Source organism: Pan troglodytes, chromosome 9 (genome assembly GCF_028858775.2).
Source record: "Pan troglodytes isolate AG18354 chromosome 9, NHGRI_mPanTro3-v2.0_pri, whole genome shotgun sequence".
In the NCBI taxonomy this organism is placed as follows: Eukaryota; Metazoa; Chordata; class Mammalia; order Primates; family Hominidae; genus Pan; species Pan troglodytes.
Window position 1 is genome coordinate 89,006,621 of NC_072407.2, and position 24,163 is coordinate 89,030,783.

General features: G+C 42.3%; 1 protein-coding gene and 1 long non-coding RNA gene across 3 annotated transcripts in view; one reads left to right on the plus strand and one right to left on the minus strand.

Annotated features, from left to right (window-relative positions):
- The window catches only part of TMEM135 (transmembrane protein 135), a 352,995-nt gene that overhangs the window by 38,829 nt on the left and 290,003 nt on the right, over positions 1-24,163 (plus strand). The gene's annotated exons all lie outside the window — the stretch shown is intronic.
- On the minus strand, positions 19,981-22,887 carry LOC129136457 (uncharacterized). Its single transcript, XR_008538111.2, has 2 exons — positions 22,796-22,887; positions 19,981-20,502 (listed from the first exon to the last, which is right to left on the minus strand). It is a non-coding gene; the product is annotated as an uncharacterized LOC129136457 (long non-coding RNA).

A 24,163-nucleotide genomic window follows, 5' to 3' on the forward strand; every position in this document is an offset into this window, starting at 1 on the left:
ACTGATGCAGCTTCTCAGTGACGACATTGAAAAACTAATCTCTGTCTGCATTACTATCCTTAGCAAGTTAACATTTAGCTTTGTTCATGTCTCATAATTGCAAGATGGCTACAGTAGCTCCAGATATCACATCCACATTAGAGGCAGAATTGAGAGAGGCCAGGCACGGTGGCCCACGCTTGTAATACCAGCACTTTGGGAGGCTTAGGTGGGTGGATCACATGAGGCCAGGAGTTTGAGACCAGCCTGGCCAACATGGCAAAACTCTGTCTCTACTAAAAATACAAAAATTAGCCAGGTGTGGCTGGGTGCGGTGGCTCACGCCTGTAATCCCAGCATTTTGGGAGGCCGAGGTGGGCGGATCATGAGGTTAGGTGATCAAGACCATCCTGGCCAACATGGTGAAACCTCGTCTCCACTAAAAATACAAAAATTAGCTAGGCGTGGTGGTGGGCGCCTGTAATCCCAGCTACTCGGGAGGCTGAGGCAAGAGAATGACTTGAACCCAGGAGGCGGAGGTTGCAGTGAGCCAAGATCGCGCCAGTGCACTCCAGCCTGGTGACAGAGCAAGGCCCTGTCTCAGGAAAAAAAAAAAAAAAAAAAAATTAGTCAGGTGTGCCAGGCGCAGTGGTTCACGCCTGTAATCCCATAACTTTGGGAGGCCCACCTCCCAAAGACCATACTGGCTCACATGGTGAAACCCCGTCTCTACTAAAAATACAAAAAAATTAGCCAGGCGAGGTAGTGGGCGCCTGTAGTCCCAGCTACTCCGGAGGCTGAGGCAGGAGAATGGCATGAACCCGGGAGGCGGAGCTTGCAGTGAGCCGAGATTACGCCACTGCACTCCAGCTTGGTCGACAGAGTGAGACTCCGTCTCAAAAAAAAAAAAAAAAATTAGAGAGGTGTGGCTGGGTTCAGTGGCTCATGCCTGTAATCCCAGCACTTTGGGAGGCCGAGATGGGTGGATCACGAGGTCAGGAGTTCGAGACCAGCCTGGCCAACATAGTGAAATCCTGTCTCTACTATAAATACAAAAATTAGCTGGGCGTGGTGGCGGGCGCCTGTAGTCCCAGCTACTCAGGAGGCTGAGGCAGGAGAATCCCTTGAACCTGCGAGGCAAAAGTTGAAGTGAGCGGAGACCATGCCACTGCATTCCCGCCTGGCCAACAGAGTGAGACTGCGTCTCGAAAAAAAAAAAAAAAAAGCTAGGGGTGATGGTGTACATTTGTAATCCCAGCTACTTGGGAGGCTGAGGCACGAGAATTGCCTGAGGCATGAGAATTGCCTGAGGCATGAGAATTGCCTGAGGCACAAGAATTGCTTGTACCCAGGAGGCGGAGGTTGCAGTGAGCTGAGATCCCACCACTGCACTCCAGCCTAGGCGACACAGTAAGACTGTCTAAAAAAAAAAAAAAAGGGTAGAATTGAGGGAAAAGGATAAGGCCACACATAGCCTTCCTTTGGTTAGCAAAGAAAAATTTTCCCAGAAACCCCATCATCAGACTTCTACTTAGGTATTATTGACAACAAATGTTTCACATAGATACCCTTAGTTACAAAGGAGTCAGAGAAAGTAAGGGATAGGATTGTCAGGGTTGTGTTAGATTAGGGGTGGGCAAACAATAACCAAGTCTGGACCACTGCCTGTTTTTGTAAATAAAGTTTTCTTGCACCATATCTATACCCATGCATTTACATATTGTCTATGGTTGTATTCACACTAAAATGGCAGAGTTGTGACAGAAACTGAATGGCCTGCGAAGTTTAAAATAGTTACTATTTGGCCCTTTTCAGGAAAATTTGCTGACCCCTGCCTTAAACCACTTGTGAGCCATCATCTAGGCTAGGCACTTCCCTCCCCCAAACAAAACTGGGAGAGCTTCTGATGAGAAGGGGACATTGTCACTGAGTAGGTCACTGACATTATCTGCCACATATAGCTGTTGTTACCTGTTTCAGATGAGGAGGATCAGAAAAGTTAAGTAACTTGCCCAAGGACACAAGTTGAATGAGGGCAGTCCTAATTTCAAGTTTTGATTCAAAGCTGACTTCATGTCCTTTTAACCATATCATAGTTTTGTGAGCTTTCTCATCTGTGAAGGAGCCGTAAGACAGCCACCTTTTATTCAATGCAGCCCTTAAATGAGTTGTACAAAAGGACAGAAAGCTAATGAATCTATCTAAATAGGTTCACAATACAATTATTTATTTTTAAACTGCATTTCAGTGTTCGCTTTGTGGAGTCAAACTCTGTAAAATATTTGAAGAGATTTATTTTGAGCCAAATATGAGTGACGATGGCCCATGACACAGGCCTCAGGAGGTCCTGAAAACATGTGCCCAAGGTTGTTGAGGGGAGCAGCTTGGTTTTACACATTTTAGGGAGGCATGAGACATCAATCAAATACATTTAAGAAATACATTGATTTGGTTCAGAAAGGCGAGACAACTCAAAGCACGTTGGTGGGGGGCGGGGGTGGAGGTGGGGGGTGGGAATGGAGGTGGGGGGGCTTCCAGGCTATAGGTAAATTTAAACATTTCTGGTTGACAATTGGTTGAGTTTACCTAAAGACCTGGGATCATAGAAAGAAAATGTTCAGGTTAAAAATAAAAGACTGTGGAGACCAAGGTTCTTTTGAAGTCTTATAGTGGCTGCCCTTAGAGAAAATAGACAAATGTTTCCTATTCAGATCTTTAAAAGGTGCTGGACTTTTAGTTAATCTCTAGGATTAGGAGAACCTGGAAGAAAATGATCTAGCTCTGTTAATAGAGATTCTCTACAGATGCAAATTTTCCCCACAGAGGACAGCTTTGCAGGAACAATTCAAGATATGGCAAAGAAACATGTTTTGGGGTAAAATATATTTATTTTCTTCCTTGTCTCGTAATGTTATGCCAGATTCAGGTTGGAAAGCAAGTCACGCTATATAGGGTTAAATAAAACCCATCTGATGAGAATTTATGATTTCTAGGGCATGACTCCCCAGACTCCTTAGATAGGAATTGGGGCAAGATTAAAAAATCAAAGTTTAGTCCTCAGTTTCCCATTTGGTTCTCTTTCCCTTACATATAAACGCAGGCTATAATAACCTGAGCTACTTTAGAAAAGTTTTTTATTTTTATTTATTTATTTATTTATTTTTGAGACGGAGTCTTGCTCTTTCACCCAGGCTGGAGTGCAATGGTGTGATCTCCGCTCACTGCAATCTCCGCCTCCCGGGTTCAAGCTACTCTGCTGCCTCAGCCTCCCGAGTAGCTGGGCCTACAGGCACATGCTACCATGGCTGGCTAAGTTTTTGTATTTTTAGTAGAGACAGGTTGTCACCATGTTGGCGAGGCTGGTCTCGAACTCCTGACCTCGTGATCCACCCACCTCGGCCTCCCAAAGTGCTGGGATTACAGGTATGAGCCACCATGCCCTGCCTAGAATAGGCTTTTTACAAATTATTTTTTGGGGCCGGGCATAGTGGCTCACGCCTGTAATTCCAGCACTTTGGGAGGCCGAAGTGGGTGGATCACATGAGGCTGTGAGTTCAAGACCAGCCTGACCATAATGGAGAAACCCCATCTCTACTAAAAAAATACAAAATTAGCCGGGCGTGGTGGCTCATGCCTGTAATCCCAGCTACTTAGGAGGCTGAGGCAGGAGAATTGCTTGAACCTGGGAGGTGGAGGTTGTAGTGAGCTGGGATCGCTCCATTGCACTCCAGCCTGGGCAACAAGAGCGAAACTCCGTCTCAAAAAAAAAAAAAATTATTTTTCTCCCCAGCACTTCGCATATACCTAACACACAATAAGGACTCAAGAAAAGTTTGTTATACTCCATACTCCACTATTGTCTCATGTAAAGTAAATATATAACATTCATAATTTCATGTGTTATCTTCCCAATGAGGGTGTGAATTACATCTATGGATACCCACTCTGCACTTAACATATGCAAAATGAATAAGTGACAACCCCAACCCTCACCATTGGCTCCTTAGAACTGAAAATAATGGCAGTTGCAGTGTTTAAGGGCAACATGAATGGGCCACCTTTGGCCTGCCTGGTCAGTCTCATCTGTGTGTGATGGCAGCAGCATTTCTATGGAGCTCAGGCCTCAACATTGGGCTGTCTCTGTCCCTTTATTTACTCTGCAACCTTGAAACAGCAGCACAGGTGGTAAGAGAGCTAAGAACAGCATGATCAAGACAAAGGAAAAGGGCAAGATTTTGAGAGGAAGAAGAGGAAAGCTTTAGAATATTCATTTTTTTCTTTTTCCTCTCTCCATTCTCCATAACTCAATCAAGGGGATCTGGAAGAAACCACTTCCTGTCTTCCTGCCTTCCATTTCAAGTTTCTGAAGCTTCTTCAAATTTGTTCTTTCTCTCTCTCTCTTGCCTGCAGGTCTTAGCCATGCCTGGGAGAACCTTCTCTTCAACTCTGCTGCACCACTGTCAAGCTCACCTTTCTTCTAAGGTTTTATTTTAGAGTTAACATCCTCCAAAAAGCCTTCCTCAAGAGTTGAAGGTGCCCCTAATATCACAGCCATGGCATCCTGTACACTGGACCTTATTGTCTGTCTGCCTGTTGTACCTTGTATGAGTCTATAGGCAAAACCTATAAGAAGCCACATCTGGCTATTCTATGTACTCAAAAAATAATTGGCAAGTGAAAGAATGAGGAAAAGGAGAAAAAATTCAGAAGGCCCCTACCCCTTCCAGTGGGTCAAGTCAGGAATTTCCTACCTGCATGTGATTCCCTGTGTCCTAGAGGGTTTTATTTACTCCTCAGACCTTGGAAACTGTTAACCAGAGTCTCTGTTTGGAGATCTTATCTGTGTGCTTCTCCATGGGTGTTGTTTCCCTGTCTCTGCAGCCATGCATTCCTCAGCTCTTTAAGTGGTGGAGCCTGTCTGCCTGGATAGAGTGCAAAAGCTACAGTGTAATCTTGCTTTCTTTCAGGGCCACTGACCAGAGGAAACAAAAACTGGACTGATTGGGCTCTCCTGATGTAGACCAGCCAGTGGCCCTCTAAGTTTCCTTCTGTGTTTAAAATTCCTTATCTGACATTGCTAGCTGATCAGCAGGCCCACAGGTCAGCTGAGGGCTTATCTCCAGGGCTGGAGCTTCAAAGAGATACATGCACACGACTCCCCTGGGTCAGATGGGCTGTGTCACAGTGAGTTGGGGGTAATTTGGGATCAGTCAACATAACACACATAACACAACCCATTAATTTTTTTTTTTCAAAAAGCGAAGTTTATTTTACTTTTTCCCATTGTGAAAGTCATCAATGCTCATTATAGAAAATTTGGCAAACAACAAAAAGTGGAAAGAAAAAAATCCCTTAATAATTTAGTATATTTGATATATTTATCCTTAATCCTTAATCTTTTGCTATGTTATATCTTTAATAGTTGTGATGATATACTTTTTGTAATAAATATATATTTATGTTGTGGCTTTTTTAAAATTTAAAAACATAACAAATATTTCCCCAGATTTCTATATTGTTTGGGTAAACAATTTTAATAGCTGCATAATTGTTTATATATAGCATACTTTATTTAACTGTTTACTCGCTGTTAAGTATTGAGGTAGTTTTCAATATTTTTCTTTCTTTTTTTTTTTGTGATGGAGTCTTGCTCTGTTGCCCAGGCTGGAGTGCAGTGGCACAGTCTGAGCTCACTGCAACCTCTGCCTCCCCAGGTTCAAGCAATTCTCCTGCCTCAGCCTCCCAAGTAGGTGGAATTACACGTGCCTGCCACCATGCCTGGCTAATTTTTTGTATTTTTAGTAGAGATAGGGTTTCACCATGTTGGCGAGGCTGGTATCGAACTCCTGACCTCAGGTAATCCACCTACCTTGGCCTCCCAAAGTGCTGGGATTACAGGCATGAGCCACCGCAACTGGCCAGCCCCATCTTCTTTTGTGCTGGCCTTACAAAGCTGTATAGCATGGTAAGAGGCAGTGGTATAGTGGTTAAGAGAAAGCAAGATAGCATCAGACACACTTAAGTTTGTGTGCATCTCAGCTTTGCTATTTGTCTGACCTTGGTGAACTTACTTCCCTGAGATTCACTTTTCGTATTTCTAAAATAAAATAGGAGTAGCAATAACAGTACCTGCAACAATCCAAATATCCATTACCTGATGAATGGACAAACAAAATATGATACATTCATACAATGGAATATTACTCAATTATTAAAAGGAAGTATGATAGGCCGGGCGCGGTGGCTCACGCCTGTAATCCCAGCACTTTGGGAGGCCGAAGCAGGTGGATCACCTGAGGTTTGGAGTTCGAGACCAGCCTGACCAACATGGAGAAACCCTGTCTCTACTAAAAATACAAAATTAGCTGGGCGTGGTGGTGCGTGTCCGTAATCCTAGCAACTCGGGAGGCTGAGGCAGAATTGCTTGAATCCGGGAGGCAGAGGTTGCGGTGAGCTGAGATCGTGCCATTGCACTCCAGCCTGGTCAACAAGAGCAAAACTGTCTAAAAAAAAAAAAAAAAAAGGAAGTATGATATATACCACAATAGAGATAAACCTTGAAAACATTATGCTAAGTGAAAGAAGCCAGGCACCAAAGATCATATATTTTATTCCATTTACATGAAATGTACAGAATAGGCAAATCTATAGAGACAGAAAGGAGATTAGTGGTTGCTTAGAGTTTGGGAAGATGGGGAAAGTGAGGGATGATAACTAAAGAATATGAAGTTTCTAGTTAAGACTCGCATGGTTTACATGGATTGATGGTGCTAAAGTTGTGTGCCTGCATCTTTGTTGCAAGGGAGACTGGGAATTTGAGTTCAATTTTTCTAAATTGAGAAATTTGCCACTTAAATATGAAAATTTTAGGCCAGGCACAGTGGCTTATGCCTGTAATCCCAGCATTTTGGGAGGCCGAGGCAGGTGCATCACGAGTTCAGGAGTTCAAGACCAGCCTGGCCAAGATGGCGAAACCCCGTCTCTACTAAAAATACAAAAAATTAGCCGGGCGCGGTGGCAGGTGCCTGTAATCCCAGCTACTTGGGAGGCTGAGGCAGGAGAATCACTTGAACCTGGAGGGGCGGAGGTTGCAGTGAGCCGAGATTGCGCCACTGTACTCCAGCCTGGGCAATAGAGTGAGTGAGACTCCATCTCAAAAAAAAGAAAAGAAAAAGAAAAAAGAAAATTTCTCCTAACATAGAAACGTTAATCAAAAGACAATGGGCAGTCGTGATTATAGTCAGATGCCTACAACAAGGACAAAGCATAGACTCCTAGAAAACCCAGCATCATAGGGGCCAACAGGGGAAGAGCATCCAGAGAAGAGTACAGAGAAGGCAAGGTAGCAGTATAGATGGAAAGAAAATCCAAAAAGAAAAAAAAATCAGAAAGAGGATTAAATAATTTTAAGGAGGGAGTTATCAAGAGTGTTAGTATTATACATAGGTCAATCAAATAAAGGCTGAGAATTATCCATTGGTGTTAGCCGTTAGGAGGTCATTCATATCTTTAGTATGACTAATTTCAGTGGGCTAAAATGGAAATGGGAGATGATGACATGAAAACATACAGTATCTGAAGACCTGGGGATCTAATCTCAACATGTAGGTGTTGTAATAAACATCATCATTTTCAATCCTTGTAAAGCCTTATGAGGAAGGGACTATTATTACCCCCATTTTACAGATGAGCTAACAGACTTTGAGATGAAAGGTCACATAGGGGCAACTCTGGGTTTCACAATCAGACTTGTCTGACATCAGAGTTAGAAAGAACTCAACCACTAGATCACACTGCCAATGCTTTATAATAGCTGTGGGTTTTAGGACAATCCCCAGAATTAGAGATTCTCAGAATGGGAAGGGATTTGAACTGGGTTCCTTTTGGTTCTGCTTCAGTGGTTTTCTTAGATCTGCAAAGCCAGAATATGTCTCTACCCTTGTCAGCTCATTATATTATGTTTAGTCCTCTTTCATATTTGGTTTTGAATCCATTTCTTCCTCTCTGATTTCTTTTTATTTTTCTTTTTTAATAGAGGTAGGGTCTCACTATGTTGCCTAGGCTGGTCTTGAACTCCTGGGCTCAAGCGATCCTCCCACTTTGGCCTTTCAAAGTACTGAGATTACAGGTGTGATCCACTGTGCGCAGCCTTTTTTCTTTTTTCTCTGAGGAATCACCAATTATCTCAACCTTGGTCCATTTGCTTTTATAAATGCTAACCTCAGCTCTGTCTCCAGGGTTGGTCAAGTCACTCAAACTTGTCCAGTTAGAACATGACATTCCTTTGGCCACTGTGATAAGTTCAGTGTATCAATCAAATTCAGGCCACTGTAAGTCCTATCCAAGACTTACATCATACTATTGGGGAAGAGAAGTTCTATTTTCTGTCATAATTAAATCAGGGAATACATAGAGCTAGAGCTGTAGGAACCACCACATAGAGTGAGGGCTACACTTTGGAGAGCAGATCCAGAAGGTGAAGAGATTTGGGGTCCCAATGACATTACTTGAGCCTTTTGATCAACCCCCATTTGAAGCCAGACTTCTCTCTTCCTCCCTTCCTCCCTCCCTCCCTCCCTCCCTTCCTTCCTTCCTCTTTCTTTCTCTTTCTTTCTTTTTTTGAGACGGAATTTTGCTCTTGTTGTCCAGGCTGGCGCGCAATGGTGCAATCTCAGCTCACCGCAACCTCTGCCTTCCGGGTTCAAGAGATTCTCCTCCCTCAGTCTCCCGAGTAGCTGGTATTACAGGCATGCGCCACCACGTCCAGCTAATTTTTTTATATTTTTAGTAGAGACAGGATTTCTCTATGTTGGTCAGGCTGGTCTCAAACTCCCGACCTCAGATGATCCGCCTGCCTTGGCCTGCCAAAGTGCTGGGATTACAGGTGTGAGTCACAGCACCTGGCCGAAGCCAGACTTTTCATAATATAAGTGAATAATTTTTTTTAAAGGCAGGTTCTTGCTTTGTTGCCCAGGCTGGAGTGCAGTGGTACGATCATGGCTCACTGCTGCCTCAACTTCCTGGCCTCAAGCAATCCTTCCACATCAGCCTCCCAAGTAGCTAGAACTACAGGCACAAGGCACCATGCCCAGATTTTTTTTTTTTTTTTTTGGTAGAGATAGGGTCTCATTATGTTTCCCAGGCTGGTCTCAAACTCCTGGCCTCAAGTAGTCCTCCTGCCTCAGCCTCCCAACGTGCTAGGATTACAGGTATAAGTCACCATGCCCAGCCATGAATAATTTTTTTGTTTGTTTAAGTCAGTTTGAATGGAGTTTTCTCTCACTTCATACCAAGAAAGACTTAATGCACGGCTTATTACTGCCTGCATGGTGTTTTCTCCCCCAGACGAATCTTAACTCCAATCCTGCCATATTTCTCTTTATGCTCTATTCTCATCAATGCCTAGGATGGTGTCTTGTACATAACATGTGCTCAGTAAATGTCTGATGGAGTTAATAGATTGAATGTGGGTTGATTCTGCAACATTCCCTAAAAGTTGTTTTAGAAAAGCCTTCTGTTGGCCGGGCGCGGTGGCTCACGCCTGTAATCCCAGCACTTCGGGAGGCCGAGGCAGGCGGATCACAAGGTCAGGGGATCGAGACCATCCTAGCTAACACGGTGAAACCCCGCCTCTACTAAAAATACAAAAAAATTAGCTGGGCATGGTGGCAGGCGCCTGTAGTCCCAGCTACTCCGGAGTCTGAGGTAAGAGAATGGCGTGAACCTGGGAGGCGGAGCTTGCAGTGAGCCGAGATAGCACCACTGCACTCCAGCCTGGTTGAGAGTGCAAGACTCCGTCTAAAAAAAAAAAAAAGCCTTCTGTCTGTAAGTTTTCTGACTGCTGCTTTTGTCTCTTAATCACAAAAGTAATCTGTAGAAGAACTTCCAAATATTTGATCTTTCTGTTTGTTTGAATCCGCATTGAACGGAACTTAGTGTAAATATGTACTTGGAATACTCACTATGTGCTCCAACAAAACAGATTGGAAGATGCAGAGTGGATTGCTCTATCAGTGGCTCAATCAAATGAAATGTTTACTTTCTGCCCTTTGAAAAAAAAACCTGTTTTTTTTTTCTCTGGAGCATGATTTACACAAAGCTACTGACATCCTCTCAAATTAAAAAGGGGTAGAGAAATACGACATTTTTCTGTTTATTACTGTGAAAACGTGGCCTCAATTCTGTACCAGAATGGCCATGAGCTCTTGCTGCCATGCCCCGTTTAGGAACACTGCTCTTTGGGCTGAGCTCATTAAACCTGAAAGACTCAGACAGACAGAAATACTTTTAGAACACACTGAAGAACAGTGTGAAATGATGTGTCATAGCTGTGAATGGCTGGAAAAATCCTGATTTGCTAGCATTAATAACTGCTGAAAACAAAAAGAAATAAGGAAACAAAAAACAACTGCTGAGATGGCTGTGTCACATTGAAATAGGCAAGGAGAATCTTCTACCATATCTTGATGACAAAAAAACAGTGGAGGAAATGCAGTGAGTCGATTATATTAATATTTCACTTCATCATAACTATAATGACAGCTGACCCTTACTGAGTACTTATTATATACTCAGTACACTCAGGCACTGTTCCAATCATTTTACACATATCAATAATGAGTAGCGATTGTTATTATCCCCATTTTACAGATATGAAACTGAGGTATGACGTAATTACTTAACTTGCTTGAGGTCACACAGGTTGTAATGGAAGAGCGAGGATTTATACCAGATAGTCTTGATCTAAAGCTTCTGTTCTTAACCATGGTGCTTTACTGCTTCTCACAGTATTTGCACAGATAACTTAATAAGCTTGTAGGAATGTAGGAATACAACCTTTGGGAAAGTCATCTTGCAACACCTGTTAAAATTTAAATTACACGTACCTTTATTTTTATGTATTTATTTATTTATTTTGAGACAGTCTCACTCTCACCGAGGGTGGAGTGCAGTGGTGTGATCTTGGCTCACTGCAACCTCCGCCTCCCGGGTTCAAGCAATTCTCCTCCCTCAGCTTCCCGAGAAGCTGGGATTACAGGCGTGCACCACCAGGCCTGGCTAATTTTTTTTTTTTTTTTGACATGGAGTCTCGCTCTGTCACCCAGGCTGGAGTGCAGTGATACGACCTTGGCTCACTGCACCCTCTGCCTCCCGGGTTCAAGCAATTCTCCTGCCTCACCCTCCTGAGTAACTGGAACTACAGGTGTGTGCCACCACGCCTGGCTAATTTTTGTATTTTTAGTAGAGACGGGGTTTCAGCATGTTGGTTGGCCAGGATGGTCTCGATCTCTTGACCTCATGATCTGCCCACCTCAGCCTCCCAAAGTGTTGGGATTACAGGTGTGAGCCACCGTGCCCGGCGGATTAATCTTTGTATTTTTAGTAGAGACGGGGTTTCACCATGTTAGCTATGCTGGTCTCAAACTCCTGACCTCAGGTGATTCACCCACCTTGGCCTCCCAAAGTGCTGGGATTACAGGTGTAAGCCACCATGCTCGGCTACACTTACCTTTAACCCAACAAACCAGGAACATATTCTACAGAAGTAATAGATATATACTTCTATAAAGGATGTACATACAAGAATGTTTATTGTGATATTGTTGATGGTAACTGGAAAATCCTGACGTCCATCAATAAAGGTTGAATTAGCAGCAAAACAATTATATTTGGCAGGTTTATTTTCAGTGAATTGGATCTAGATCTATTGACCTGGAAATATATCCATGGTGTACCATCAAATGAGGAAAGTAAATAGGAAGTTTATGGAATGCGATTCACTTTTATCAAACAATAAACAAATTATACATATATACATTCGTATGTGGTTTCATGAGAATTGAGTGGAATTAGGATACATTGGGCAGAGAGTATTTGGAGGTGGTTGGGGGAGAGAAATGGGCACAAAAAAGGTAAGAAAGACTAAAACAACACAGAACAATAGACATGGAATAATGTCAAATGAAAATGTCAAATATAAAATTCTACAGTGTTATTGCAAATATGTAGTAATTGAGTGTGCATTTAAGAAAAGCTAGACAATAGCAAGAACAAATGTTAAACATTAATTTGACTAAAAGGTTATTTTGTGAGAAAACTTTTTCTTGGATTTTGCTTATTTTTTAACATAGATTTTTGTAATAAAGAACCATTAGTAGGGGGAAAAAGATTACAAATCATTTTAGGAGATGACTAAGTCTGGAACTCACAGGTGAAATTAAGGTGAAATTTTAAGGGCTGGGCACAGTGGCTCACACCTGCAATCCCAGTGCTTTGGGAGGTGAGAAGATCACTTGAGGCCAGGAGTTTGAGGCTAGCCAGAGTAACATAATGAGACCCCATCTCTACCAAAAAAAAAAAAAAAAAAAATTAGCTGGGAATGGTGATGTGTACCTGTAGTCCTATTTATATGGGAGACTGAGGTGGCAGGTGGGTAGGGGGGAATAAGTGGGCACAAAAAAGGTAAGAAAGGGTAAGTGAGCCTAGGAGTTTGAGGTTACAGTGAGCTATCATTATGCCACTGCACTCCAGCCTGTGAGACAGAGCAAGAATCTATCTCTAAAAAGAAAAAAAAATGAAATTAAGTACTGTGGTCAATTTATTGCAATGTGAACATGGGCTCTGTGAAGTGTTATGGAGGTAGCTTTGCCAAACCTCATGGCTAAGAGCCCAGGAGGAAAAAGTCAAAGCAGCACTGAGATGATATGAGACCGATTTCCACATTCCTGATCTGTGACTTGTTTGGCCCCAAATCACAGCTGCCTTGAACCTATATATTTATTTGGGTGCCCACTAGCAATTTGAGAGCTTTGGAAACTACTTATCCCCATTACAAAATATTGGGCATCCATCCATCCAGCTGTTCAACTAGCAACAGTTGTGTGCCTACCATGTGCCAAGCCATATACCAGGGGGTCCTTCTATGGTAAGGCTGCTTCTATCACAGAAGATAAATATGTTCTCCTCTTCCTCCCATAAACTTTATCTATGCATAAGCATGCTCACTTACCCTGCTCACTATGCAAAACAGAAAGGAAACGGATTTTTTTTTTTTAACTTTTACGTTCAGGGGTACGTGTGCAGGTTTGTTATATAGGTAAATTTGTCATGGGGGTTTGTTGTACACATTATTTCCTCACCTAGGTATTAAGCCTAGTACCCATTAGTTATTTTTCCCAATCCTCTCCTTCCCACCCTCCAGCCTCCAATAGTCCCCAGTGTGTGTTCCTCTCTATGTGTCCATTTGTTCTCATCATTTAGCGCCCATTTGTAAGTAAGAACATGTGGTATTTGGTTTTCTGTTCCTGTGTTAGTTTGCAAAGGATAATGGCCTCCAGCTCCATCCATGCCCCTGATCTTACTCTTTTTTAATGGCTGCATAGTATTCCATGGTGTATATGTACCACATAATGAAAATATGTAGCCAGGTGGAGTGGCTCATGCATGTAATCCCAGCACGTTGGGAGGCCAAGGCGGGTGGATCACCTGAGGTCAGAAGTTCGAGACCAGCCTGGCCAACGTGGTGAAACCCCGTCTCTACTAAAAATACAAAAAATTAGCCAGGTGTGGTGTTGGGCACCTATAGTCCCAGCTACTTGGGAGGCTGAGGCAGGATAATCGCTTGAACCTGGGAGGCGGAGGTTGCAGTGAGCTGAGATTGCACCACTGCACTTCAGCTTGGGCAACAGAGCAAAACTCCATCTCAAAAAAAAAATTTTTTTTTGAAAATTTAAAAGTAAATTATTCTTACTATTTTTTTTTCTAGCAGCCCCACTCTGGTTCTGTCCAGTTTTGAGGGTGAGGTCTGTAAAGGATTTTAGCTGATGAGTGATATTGTATTTTATAAATAGAAAATGACAGTTATGTAGAATGCTACTGCAGTATTTGGGCAAGAGAAAATGATGGCCTAAATCAAGGTTCTGGCAGTGAGGATGTAGAAGAAAAGATAGATTTGAGAGGTGTTTAGGAGCAGAATAAATAGAATGAGTGCCTATTGATGGGAGAGGGGTGCGGAGGGGTGTGGTGAGAGAGAGGGAGAAGTTATAGATAACATCAGTTTACTTGAATGAATGTGGAAGTATTAATGCCACTAATAGAAAAATGACTACAGAATAAGGAGCTGGTTTGGAGTAGGAGAGGATACATTTTACTTTATATACCCCAGTTTTGAGGTTCCCAAGAGAAATCCAGGTGGAGATGTCAAGTAAGATGTCAAAAATACAGGTCTGAAGATTAACATAGAAGTACAAATATATATTTAAAAGTAGTTGGAGTATGAATAATAACTGAAGTCAAGGTAGCAGTGTGCCAGGTGAAAAGGAAAGACAGGTGAATAATTAAATCTTGGAGTAATAATACGTAAGGTCTGGCTAACAGAAGAAGAAGCCAAGTAAGAAAATTGAGAAGAGACATTGTGATTCATCGGGAAAATCAGGAGAATGGATTGTCATGGAAACAGAGAATTCCAAAAAGAAGAGAGTGTTTGGGGATATCAGATACCCCAAAGAAAGCAGTGGAAACAAAACTATTCATTGGCCTTGGCAATAAGAAAGTCATTGAAGACCTTTAAAAGAACATCAGAGTACACAAGCAACAAAAGCAAAAATAAATAAGTGGGACTATATCAAACTAAAAATCTGCACAAGCAAAGGAAACAATCAGCAGAATGAAAAGGCAACCTATGGAATGGGAGAAAACATTTGTAAACCATATATCTGATAAGGGGTTAATACACAAAATATATAAAGAATTCATAAAACTCAGTAGCAAAAACCAATGATCCAATTAAAAAATGGACAAAGGGCCTCAGTAGGCACTTGCCCAAAGCAGACATACAAATGACCCACAGGTACATGAAAAGGTGCTCAACATCACTAACCATCAGGGAATTGCAAATCAAAACCACAATGAGATATAATCTCACACCAGTTAGAATGGCTATCATCAAAAAGATAAAATATATCGAATGTTGGTAAGGATGTGGAGAAAAGGGAATCCTTCTCCACTCTTGATGGGAATGTAAATTGGTACAGCCATTATGGAAAACAGTATGGAGGTTTCTCAGAAAATTAAAAATGGAACTACCGTATGACCCAACAATCTCACTCCTGGGTATATATTCAAAGGAAATGAAATCAATATCTCAAAGAGAATCTGCACACCCATCTTCACTCTAGCATTATTTATAGTAGCCACAACACTAAAACAACCTAAGTGTCTATTGATAGATGAATGGGTAAAGAAATTGTGTTATGTATAGACAAACGGAATATTATTCAGCCTTAAAAAGAAAGAAATACCATAATTTGCAACATAGATGAACCTTGAAGGCATTATGCTAAGCGAAACAAACCAGACAGACAAAGCCAAATACTGTATTATCTTACTTATGTATAGAATCTAAAAAAGTTAAACCCATAGAAACAAAGAGTAGAATGGTGGTCGCCAGGGGCTGGGGGCAGGGGAAATGGGGAAATGTTGGTCAAAGGGAACAAAGTTTCAGTTATAAGATGAATAAGTTCTGGGGACCTAACGTACAGCTTGGTGACTATAGTTACCATGCAATACTATACACTTGAAATTGTTGAGAGATCTTAAATATTCTTACCCACCCACCCCCATGAACACATAATACATGTAAGTTCACTAGTGAAGTGATAGGTGTGTTAACTAACTTGATTGTGGTAATCATTTCACAATATACAGATATCAAATTATCACATTTATACTTTATAAAATTTTGTCAATTATATCTCAAAGCTAGAAAACTTTTTTTTTTAAAAAGGAACTGTGAGGAGATGGATATACTAACTTGCTTGACTGTAATAATCATTTCACTATGCATATGTATATCAAAGTATATTATATCCCTTAAGTATATACAAAAAAAAAAAAAAGGACTATTTAACATGAAAAAGGCCGGGTGCGGTGGCTCATGCCTGTAATCCCAGCACTTTGGGAAGCCAAGGCGGGTGGATCACAAGGTCAGGAAATCGAGACCATCCTGGCTAACATGGTGAAACCTTGTCTCTACTAAAAATACAAAAAAATTAGCTAGGCATGGTGGTGGGCACCTATAGTCCCAGCTACTCGGGAGGCTAAGGCAGGAGAATGGCGTGAACCTGGGAGGTGGAGCTTGCAGTGAGCCGAGATCGCGCCACTGCATTCCAGCCTGGGAGACAGAGTGAGACTCCATCTCAAAAAAAAAAAAAAAAAAAAAAAAAACCATGAAAAAAAACCCCATCAAAGTGTGAGGGTCATTGGTACTGGGTTGTAGTATATTTAAGTATGAACACAGGGAAGCTGCAAAAGGATGCAGAGTGAGGTGGGGCATGGTGGCTCACACTTGTAATCCCAGCACTCTGAGAGGTTGAAGCAGGTGGATCACTTGAGGTCAGGAGTTGGAGACAACCCGGCCAACATGGTGAACTCCTGTCTCTACTAAAAATTACACAAATTAGCTGAGCATGGTGGCGCGCACCTATAGTCCCAGTTACTCAGGAGTCTGAGGCAGGAGAATTGCTTGAACCTGGGAGGCAGAACTGAGATCATGTCACTGCACTCCAGCGTGGGTAACAGAGTGAGGCTCCGTCTCAAAAAAAATAATAATAAAAGGATGCAGAGTGGAGTTTGGTGATGAAGGAAATAATAGTGACAGCTAACATTTGTTAAGTGCTTACTTTGTGTCAAGTTTAGTGTCTGACACGTAACATCTAATTTTATGAACCATGTATAATTGTTGTCCCCTTTTATACACCAGAAACACACTTGGAACTTAAGTGAGTTGCTAAAGATCACAAAACAAATAGGTTGCAAAACGTGACTCAGACCTAGTGTTGACTGACCCAGGCCCAAGATCTTCACAGCCACATTGAGGCCAGAGAAGGTAGGGCTGAGAATATTCTTGTTTATATGGTTAAAAGATTATAAAAGGAAAGCTTCTTAATGTAATGATAGATTTAGTTTTTTAATAATAAAAATCACACACACAAAATCACATGGTACTATTTTCCTCAAATTGCCACTCTGTCTCATGTCTGGAATAAAATAATAATGAATGACTCCAGTTCTTTCAATATTAAAACTTTTCACTCAACCAGCTAGCCGGTCAGTCATTAACACTTGCTGGGCATACACAGTACAGGATGGTAAATTTGAAGTGAAATTAAAACATCAGTCTCAACTTCCTGGACCCTCGAGGAAAAACAGCTGGTGAAATAGAGAGGAAAAGAGACTTCTAGATCTACCTTGGTGTTTCTGACTGGTGCTGGGGAGAGCCCAAAAAGATTTTAAGGTTACAGTGGCCCTTCAGTGATTCAGGTCCATCCTTGTTTCCCAATGGCATCTAGCCTCAGTCAGAAAGCTTTGCTGAGCCCAGTGCTCTGCAGACAGCCCTTCCCTTACGGCAAGTGCCTCTCTGGGGCCCTTGTTCTTCTTTCCTGCTGATAATTCTCAGTGAGTACCATCCCAATCCATTTGAGGACCAGTAACCTAGGACCTCAAAGATAAAGGGTCAAAGCCTCTTTTCCTTTTCTTTTTTCAGGGCAGCTTCCTTGCAGAACTCCAGGGGTACCATCCACATTGTGCCTCTCAGAATATGTCCATCACAATCTATTACAATATGGATGATGTCCCCTGAAGTTGTGCAGCTTAGCACTGAACAGATATTTCAAGACCAAGTCATCGTATTATTCCCTTCTTCCAAGGCAGTAGGTCTCTTGTAGTATTGTAATTCACTCAAGTGACTCTTGCAAAATAAAGATCTATTCAAATGTGATTTTCCAAAGCTGTTTTTTTAAATAAAATTCATTTTCTGCTCCTCCAGGTGCCTCATTACACAAATAATAATAGCTATCATTTATTCAGCAGACATGGTACTAATGCTTTACATGCATTATCTCATCTCTGTTGCAGAAGAATTTGAGTATAATAGTGGAGCTAAAAAAATACAGAAATTATAGTATAAGGTGGAATGTGAAAAAGATCACATGAGTGAGGTAAGTGCAAAGCACCAGGGGAGCTCAGAGGAGGGGGGATTATTTCCAACCAGAGAAGCTGATACAGCCAACATTCAACAAATAATTATTGTGTGCCTGTTACATCTTTGTCTCAAGAATCTCACATTCCATTGAGAAAAGGACAAGGAAACACATCATCTCAATAGTGAGATGTCATTTGATGACTGCAATCAAGCCATCAAGGCAGGCTCTTTGGAAGAGGCAGTACATGAACTATAGGCACTGAAGGTTTGGGGGACTTCTGAATAGACCAGGATGGGGATCCCTGATATCTCAAGGATTGTACCTGGATCTCATTACACTAGCCCCATCCTCTAGAAGAGAGAGAGAGAAACAAGGAGTTGTTCTCCATTCATTTCTCCACTCATTTCTCCTCTGAGGTCCCAATTTTGAAGACTTTAATGGTAACCAGTCCTTCCCCTCTGTACAACTGGCTTTTCTCCCACTGCAGATTGCACTGCACTTTGCTTAACTCCATTCGGTTTGTGACCTCCTCTCCAATTTACCAGTTCTGATTCACATGCTCCATCTTTATCCCACAGAAAAGAAACAGCCGGCTTTTGGACTTCCAAACCTCCTGGAAAAAAGCCAAGCTCCCATAAACTCCGGAATATGATTGTGTGAATTAAAATGTTCATATGATATCAACCATGCAGTTACTCCAAAGTTTATTTTGGAAAATATTACATTTGGAAAATGGGAAGCATTCCAGAGCATTCCCTTACCTTGAAATATCAGTAGACACAAGGGTATTTTGAGATCATTTCTTTCTCAAAAGTTAGCGAAGAATCTGTACAATTAGACACATAAAATTGCCTTAAATAACATTAGTTAAGGACTCTGGGGCTTAAAAATTTCTATAGAGTATTTGTTGAGAAATTTGGGACAAAAGGCTGTAATTTTAACTCAGTGAAGCAAACTTTCATAATGCCTTTGAGTTAACTCCCAGTTGGCTTTTATTGCACATTTCACTTCCAATCATTGATGATTAGACCTTGGTCAGTTGCATGTTTCCCAAAATCTTACATGCTTCAAACTCTATGCCTCTGGCTATAAGAGGCAAAAGAGTTTAGAGTCCTAGTGAGAACTGTATCCAAACCCTAACAGCCCAGGCATCCAAGGGCCCAAGGGGCTTATACGTTTCTCCCCTACTCTCCTCTTCCATCCTTTTCTTCTCAGCTTGGTTTTGGAGTGCTAAAGCCACAAGAGGAGAGGTTCTACAAGGTCAGATGTCACAGGGAGATCTTATTGATGCACCTCTTTCTCTAATGCAGCCCAATTCCCAGTGCCTGTGATGTATTTGCAGTGGCTACGGTACAAATGAGATTGGAGGGCCTTGAGAAAAGAGGCCTAGAATGATAAACAGGTTACAGTCCTTGTATATTTATTCTGGCTTTGAAAGATGAAAAGGCCTGAAACTCAATATTGTCCATTATATCATTTATGAAAAAGAAAACCCAATGTGTGTGTGTGTGTGTGTGTGTGTGTGTGTGTGTGTGTGTGTAAATGCATAAAGAAAATGGTTACCTTTTGGGAAAGAAATGGTAATTAGACAAGAGTAAAGGCAGACTCTTAAGTGTATATATAGAGAGATAGATAAACACACACTTTTTTTTTTTTTTGAGACGGAGTCTTGCTCTGTCACCAGGCTAGAGTACAATGGTGCAATCACGGCTCACTGCAACCTCTGACTCCCTGGTTCAAGCGATACTCCTGCCTTAGCCTCCTGAGTAGCTGGGATTACAGGCGTGCACCACCACGCCCAGCTAATTTTGTATTTTTAGTAGAGATTGCATTTCACCATGTTGGTCAGGCTGGTCTCAAACTCCTGACCTCAGATGATCTGCCCGCCTCAGCCTCCCAAAGTGCTGGGATTACAGGTGTGAGCCACCACACCTGGCGGTTAAGTTTCTTAAACCCTCCAAGTCTCAATTTTCTCATCCATAAAATGATTTGTTATAAGAATGAGGGGTAAATGCTAATAACATAGGCAAACACCTAAAACAGTGTTTAATGCAATACAATGGTAATTATTATTGGTACTTTTATCATCATTATTGGTTCTTTCTATAATTGATAATTCTTCTTACTTTTTTTTTGAGATGGAGTCTCACTCTGTCGCCCAGGCTGGAGTGCAGTGGAGCAATCTTAGCTCACTGCAACCTCTGCCTCCCAGGTTCAAGCGATTCTCTTGCCTCAGCCTCCCGAGTAGCTGGGACTACAGGCATGCAGCACTATGTCCGGTTAATTTTTTTGTAGTTTTAGCAGAGACGGAGTTTCACCGTATTAGCCGGGCTGATCTCGAATTCCTGACCTCGGATGATTCAACTGCCTCGGCCTCTCAAAGTGCTAGGATTTCAGGTGTGAGCCATGGCAGCTGGCCTCTTCTTACCTTTTTCTGTTGCTGTTTGTTTCCAAAACCTCTTCGAAATGCATTATCTTCTTGTATTATCAATTCTCCTCAGCTTCTAATCATCAATCACTTTATGGTAAAGATACAAAACATCTAAATAAAAATAATTTTTAAATTCAATTGTACTTTCCCATTTTACAAAAAAAAAAGTGTTATACAGCATGTGTGCCTTCTGTGATTTGTACTGGGATAGAACCCGGATTTTGTCTTTACCTGGAATACAAAGATGATTATTGAAATGCAGGCTCCAAGGAGCTCCTAGTCCAGTGGAAATGATAGATAGCAGATATTGCTAAGTACGTGTTCAGAGATGTCTGAAACTGCCTTTCTTTCTCATTGCTGTGTGGGAGACTGTCATACTCCCTTATTAAGTATGGCATTTAGGCAGGAAACTTCAATTGGAAGTAAAACCCCCTGATTTCTGAGAGCAGTCAGAGGGTAGCTCCTGCCTGCCTTCCCAGCTAATTGCCTTCCATTAAGATAGTGAGTGGGTACAGGACAGGGAAAGCAGACAAGTAACTAAAGATAAGCATGAGGAATTAGGAGCAGAGGATGCCAGGGAGTGAAGAAAAGGAAGCAGTGTCATTAAAAGAGGCAGTAGAGGGATGTTTGTTGGCGGGACTAAGCAAAATGACTGAGGGTCCAGGCTCTGGAATCAAAATGCTTGGGTTCATATCCAGCTCCTTTACCTATGAAGTCTTTGACCCTAGACAATCCTCTTGATCATGAGTATCTCTGTTTTCCTTATCTGTAAAACGGGGGTCATAAATTACTATCTTCATGGGGTTGTTGTGAGAATTAAATGAGATAATAGATATAGAACAGACAGAGCCTGGGATACAGTAAATGCTTAATAAATATTGACCCGCCTTATGTTAGTGGAAGATGTCTAGGGTGATGCTTGTTGTTTTGGGCATAGTTAGCCAGGTAAGACAGCCCTCTAGGAGAACCTGTGTGACTCAGCCACATGGAGGACACAGACAACAAGCTGCCTGCATAGCTCTTTGCCTTCCACCTCCAAGAGAGGAGGAGAGTTGTTTGCCTTGCTTCTTGCTCTACCCACAGCAGCTAGAATAGTGTTACTCACTGTGCAGATACTTAGTAGATACTTATTGAATTAGTGATATATGAATGCATACCTAGAAAGGGTTTAATGCCTTATCCATCAGGAAAACTGCTACTATTTCTTCGAGGCATAATTAAAATTATTTGAACTCCTCTCGTCTATCCCTCCAGAACCCCCAGAAAGTTAGGCACTTCTGCCTCTGCCTTTATTTACTCATATATCTTTATTTATTTATTTTTTTGAGAGTCTCACTCTGTTGCCCAGGCTGGTGTGCAGTGGCGTGATCTTGGCTCACTGCAAGCTCCGCCTGCCAGGTTCACACCATTCTCCCGCCTCAGCCTCCTGAGTAGCTGGGACAACAGGTGCCTGCCACCACACCCAGCTAATTTTTTGTATTTTTAGTAGAGACGGGTTTCACTGCGTTAGCCAGGATGGTCTCGATCTCCTGACCTCGTGATCCGCCCGCCTCGGCCTCCCAAAGTGCTGGGATTACAGGCGTGAGCCACCGCGCCCGGCCTATTTACCCATCTATCTTACATTATACTTTTATTTTAATTTCCATACATATCTTCCCTATTAGGAAATCACAGAGGCACGGACTGTCTTTTAACCTTTGACACAAGAATGCCTTGCAAGGAACTAAACATAAGTTTTGTCTCCTCTGCTTTGGGAGGCCTTGGGGCATGAATTATTGAGACACAAAAGCTAATTGCCTCTCAGGAGGTGATAGATGGGAATCCTGGAATTTGGAGTTTGGGATTCATGGCAAGCTTTCTAAATCCTATTGCCAAGGAAGGAGCTTTTGTGTCTAAAGGTCAACAGAAAACTGCTGCCAGGAGAGGTGGCCCTGGAGACCACCTAGATAGTCACTTTAGCTGAGGCCATGAAAGGGCCTTTTGTCTGTGAGAAATATGAATATAGCACTTTTGTATTTTTACAGTTGAAATGGAAAGTGGGCTGGCCTCTGGTTTTGCAGTCTGTGAGGTGCTAACGCTTCAGCCAGTCTGAGTGAAGGTGGGTTGATGGTGGGGATTGAAGGGGAATGGTTTTATGTGATGCAAAGGACTGAGCACTAAATGCTGCAGACTGGGAGATCCAGCAAGGGACATTCTCTGTTGATCATGGCATCAAAAGAATGGAGTCTCTCATGAAGACACCTTCCATCAAAGTACCACGCTAGCTGATGTAGTAAACTGGATCAGCAGCAGTGTCTGACACTGAGCTGCTGCAGGGCCTGGCTGACAGTGGAAGGCCAACTTTCAACAGCAACACTATGAGGCATGCAGGAAAAGCAGTGGGTGCTTGGATATCAGGGCTTACCTTAACTTGAAGCAGAAATCAAATGGATCTCCCAGTTGGAATGTGTATACCCTCCAGGGTTCTCAGAAGAGCTAGAAGAAGGGAAAGGGGTCCTAAAAAAGAGACAAACCTAACATCAGGGGACTCAAGTCATTTTTCATTTAAATAGGAAAATTGAATATGCTGTCATAATTCTACCTTGAGTGTTGAGGAGTTGACACCAGCCACATGTCAGTGGATCGACTTTGGTTTCCACCATACTGCTTGGCACATCATGGGGTTCATTACATGGTTGGAGTACTAACATATGGATACATGGAATGTGGCTATAAAATGATCAATAAGATTTCCACAAATTCGATTGGGAACCCATTTCGGTTTTCTTTTATATTCTGCAAACCCATGAAACAGGTTACTAAGATACAAAGACTGTGTTTTATGGTGTGCTCCATATACATATACCCAGTCTACCTGGACGCACCAGACAGTGATTAAAGAGGAGGTCAGGTTTACCTTGTAATGTCCAAATTACTGTGGCTCAAACTTTCATCTCATCTAATGACAGAAAATCCTATCTTTTATGAGGCCCTCTCCACAAGTAGGTCTTTGTACCTCCCAGTCAGTCCCATGTTCCACAAACCCATACTGCCCTAGCCATCCCTGTGGTGGCAGATTGCTCATCGTAGCTCCACCACTGTCACCCCTCATCTCCCACAACCTCAGGATTGATGCCACTGCAGCTATGCTGGTCTCAGGGGGAGAAAGGCTTTTCTTCCCTTTACTAGATGATCCCAAAGGTGGACACAGACCCTTTAATTTCCCACAGCATGACGAAGACCAAACTGCAATATGTATCATTATTTTGCAGAATGTTTAAGGATATGAGAAATGAATTATAAAACTGACAAACAAAAATGCCTACTAATTCTGAATGTTCTCAGAGTCCACAAGCTAGAGCATAGGCTGCCTTGGGCTCTTAAAGTGGCAGTCCCCAACCGTTTTAGTACCAGGGACCGGTTTTGAAGAAGACAATTTTTCCATGAATGGTGGTGGGAGAGGGTTTTGGGATGAAACTGTTCCACCTCAGATCATTAGGCATTAGATTCTCATAAGGGGCCCGCAACCTAGATCCCTATCATGCACAGTTCACAATGGGGTTCCAGCTCCTACGCTGCTGCTGATCTGACAGGTGGTGGAGCTCAGGTGGTAATGCTTGCTTGCCTGCTGCTCACTTCCTGCTGTGTAGCCTGGTTTCTAATAGGCCACGAACTGCTACTGGTCCACAGCCCAGGAGTTGGGGACCCCTGTCTTGGGAGTGTCTCCTTATTCTCAAACTTGGGCCTTCTGGCAGTGTCTGTTTATCTTTTCCCTTCAGGGGCAACCTCCAGT